Source organism: Triticum dicoccoides, chromosome 2B (genome assembly GCF_002162155.2).
Source record: "Triticum dicoccoides isolate Atlit2015 ecotype Zavitan chromosome 2B, WEW_v2.0, whole genome shotgun sequence".
NCBI classification, from domain to species: Eukaryota; Viridiplantae; Streptophyta; class Magnoliopsida; order Poales; family Poaceae; genus Triticum; species Triticum dicoccoides.
In genome coordinates this window covers 16,071,066-16,075,303 of record NC_041383.1, presented here as the reverse complement: position 1 = coordinate 16,075,303, position 4,238 = coordinate 16,071,066, and positions in this window count along the sequence as shown.

Genomic DNA, 4,238 nt, shown 5'->3' with positions numbered 1-4,238 from the left:
AAATAGATAGTCGAGAGAGACTCAGACTCCGGGGAGAAAAGGGTGGGAGGGCGGGAAAACAAAGGCAACTGGAAGGGGAGAAACCGATGAATAACTTGAAGAGAAAAACACCGGTTAAAATCATTGAGGAAAGAAAGAAAAGACTTCGCACGAGTAGGAAGGATACTCGATTACGGACTCCGGTTCCGAGAAGAAAAGGGTGGGTGGGTGGGAAAAGAAAAACAACTGAGGATTGAACTTGCAAAAACGAAGAGGCTCGAGTCAACTTGACGAGAAATGCACCGAATGAAAAGAGCTGAGAAACAACGATCGGAAAACCAACTGCGTGACCCTAAAGAAAATTTGAAAGGGAAGAGAAGTAATTTAAAACACATACGTCAAGATTTCTCACCAGAGCGACGAAGGGGCAGAGGAGTAAAAAGAATTCCTACTCTCTGATATAACTAGACTTCAAAACAGTTTTCTTCTAGACTCAACAACGGCCAAACTACACGAGCAATCAAGGGGGCTCCTATGGTCGGTCGAGGCTCTGATACCAACTTGTCACGCCCAATATGCGACCCTATCCAAAAGGAACTCGAAGGTCCCACCAAGGATAGACCCGCATATCGAAACGCTTTTGCAAGGCGGATATCATTACATCAACATTACATAATAGATGGGGATACATACAAAAGGCTTACAATGCCACACAAATACAACATCATCATACATAAGAGCAACATCCGACTACGGATGAAACACAAACAAAAACTCGAACGACATCCACCCTATAGGCCAGGCTACCGACCTGGAACCTATCCCCCGATCGAAGAAGAAGCAGAAGAAGAACTCCAAAACAAGCAAGCATCGCTCTCGCGTCAAGATCATCGCATAACCTGTACCTGCAACTGTTGTTGTAGTAATCTGTGAGCCACGAGGACTCAGCAATCCCATTACCATGGGTATCAAGACTAGCAAAGCTTAATGGGAAAGGAAGGGGGGTAAAGTGGTGAGGTTGCAGCAGCGACTAAGCATGATATGGTGGCTAACATACGCAAATGAGAGCGAGAAGAGGAGCAAAGGAACGGTTGTCAACTGGTAATGATCAAGAAGTGATCCTGAGCTCCTACTTACGTCAATCATAACACAGAAACCGTGTTCACTTCCCGGACTCCGCCGAGAAGAGACCATCATGGCTATACACACGGTTGATGCGTTTTAATTCGGATCTGGTGTCAAGTTATTTACAACCGGACATTAACAAATTCCCATCTACCACATAACCGCGGGCACGGCTCTCGAAAGTTTATACCCTACAGGGGTGTCCCAACTTAGCCCATGATAAGCTCTCGCGATCAACGAAGGATATTCCTTCTCCCAGGAAGACCCGATCAGTCACGGAATCCCGGTTTACAAGACATTTCGACAATGATAAAACAAGACCAGCAAGACCGCCCGATGCGCCGACAATCCCGATAGGAGCTGCACATATCTCGTTCTCAGGGCAACACCGGATAAGCGAAGCGTACAGGTACCGACGTAACCCAAGTTGCCAAGGGATGGTCCCGCATGGTGCTCTAGGTTGGACCAACACTTAGACAAGCATTGGCCCGGGGGGGCTATAATAAAGATGACCCTTGGGTTAATTACTCCCAAGGGAAATGTAGGTGGTGGTGAGGCAAATGGTAAAACCAAGGTTGGGCCTTGCTGGAGGAGTGTTATTCAAAGCGAACTGTCAAGGGGGTCCCATAAATCACCCGACCGCGTAAGGAACGCAAAATCCGGGAACATAATACCGGTATGACGGAAACTAGGGCGGGAAGAGTGGAACAAAACACCAGGCATAAGGCCGAGCCTTCCACCCTTTACCAAGTATATAGATGCATTAATAATATAAGAGATATTGTGATATCCCAACATAACCCTGTCCACCATGGAGCAATCTTCAAATTCACCTGCAACTAGCAACGCTATAAGAGGGGCTGAGCAAAGCGGTAACATAGCCAAGCAACGGTTTGCTAGGAAGGGTGTCAAAGGTTAGAGGTTCATGGCAATTTGGGAGGCTTGAAGAGCAAATAATAGGTAACGCAGCATAGCGATAGAACGAAGCAACTAGCATAGCAATGATAGTAGTGAGATCCAGGGTAGCGGTCATCTTGCCTGAAATCCCGCTAGGAAGAAGAACGAGTCCATGAAGAAGACGAACGGAAGAAGCCACGAAGACGAACCAGGCGTAGACGAACGAATCCTCACGATCGCAACGAAACAGGAACTATCGAGAAGAAGCACACAACATGGTAAACACACCACACATGAACAAGGCATGATGCACAACAAGCATGCTGAATGACCAGATTACATGAAGCTACTCATGGCAAGAGATGATGCATAACAAGAACAACACATCAAGGCAAGTTTAAATGAGGCCGGAAACAACATATAACAATTCCGGTAAGTCCTCATATGCAAATTTCGAAATGGGTCCAGAACTGAATAAACCTTATGTTGAAGTTGTTAAACAGCAAGTTAAAGAGGACCAAGAGGAACTACACGAAATTCTAGTCAAGTTACATATAAAGTTCATTAGATTCAGAGCTACGGCCTAGAAGATATGAGCAAAACAAGTTAAGCATGGCATTGATGCAAGATGCATACAAACATCAAGCAAACACCTCAAAACAAGGATGCAACATGATAATATGAAACTACATGCAAAAACAAGCAAGTTTCATATAAAGCACACTCAAAACAAAGCAACGGTTCAACACATACACTCTATACAAGTCATAGCAACAATCTGTCCATAACAGCAACTAGGCATCTTACAAGCATCAAAAAAACAAGCTACAGCACCCCAACATAAGAACAAAAGGCATGAGCATGATGTACAGGTAAAGCACAACAAAACATGAACACTGAGCTATCTCCAGAAATCACTAGAACATGCTCCAAAACACATGGTAAGATTGCAAATAATAACAGTTTCAGACTTTGCAGAAATAACATCAGGTTGCAATGTTTAGAGCTATCAAACAACATGTTACAGGAACTTATCATGGCAAACAAAGGCATGGCATGAATCTACTAATTGCATAGAACAAAAGACCCTTACTGACCATGAGCCAAAAAGGATCAGAAGATATGATGGCACCCATGTAAACATGGCAAAAAATATGACAGATTTATACATGGCAGGAACAACAATAAGTAGGCATGTTGGTGAGCTTGAACCACTCACCACAGAGCAATACATGGCATGGCAAGGCAACCAATAGCAAGAAGACATGTTTGAGAAGCTAAGCATGGCAAGAACAAGTTCATAGGATGCATGGATCACTAGAAAAGCACATGGCCAAAACTGAACTTCATGTTAACAGGTTGATAGCAACATTATTTAGCAAACTTTAGAGCAAGATAACAACATGTTACAGCAGGTTATAATTGCAACCAGGGGCCTGAATGGATAGAGCAAGACATGTATAACAAAACATCCTTAGTGAACATCTCCAGAATAATGCACGAAATGACTTGTAGCAGCAGGTTTACATAGCAACAAAATATAACAGAATCTGTCAGGAAAAACAGCAACGGCAAGTACCCTCCTTAACAAGCTTGATGCACTCAGTACACAACTCACAAAAATACAAGGATTGCACCTCTAGAAAGATGGCATGGCATAGATTAAAACACATGTAGAGCTCATACTCATAGGATGCACTATGACAAATGGCAAAAATGACAAATGACAAATGAGCATGTTATAACAGTTTCAGCAGGTTAACATCAACTAGCACTCTTCGAACGATGATTCAGGTATCAAAATGAACTCAAATGAACATGATGCAATAGAATGAAATGAAGTACACGTCGAGGCGAACAATTTGACATATTACACGCACAAAACGGAGCAGTATGCAACAAGTTATGACGCGATGAACATGGTATGATAATGTCAAATATTTCGGGACTTGGTGGAAAAATACCCTGCGAAAATGTGGACGGAGGCGTTCCGGGACGGAGCGGAGGCGTTTGGTTGCCGGGGCTGGTGGATCTCATCCCGATCCGGGTGGCCACCGGCTCCGGCGACCCTTTCACTCCGGTGATCGCCGGAGAGGACGGAGGAGGGCCGGAGGAGGCGCAGGGAGGTCGGGGCGATGGTGGGGCGGCGCCGGTAGAGGAAGATGGTGGCGGGGCGGCGCCGGCCAGGGAGGCGGGGCGGCGCCGGCGCGGGACGAGGCGCGGGGCGGACGGACGTC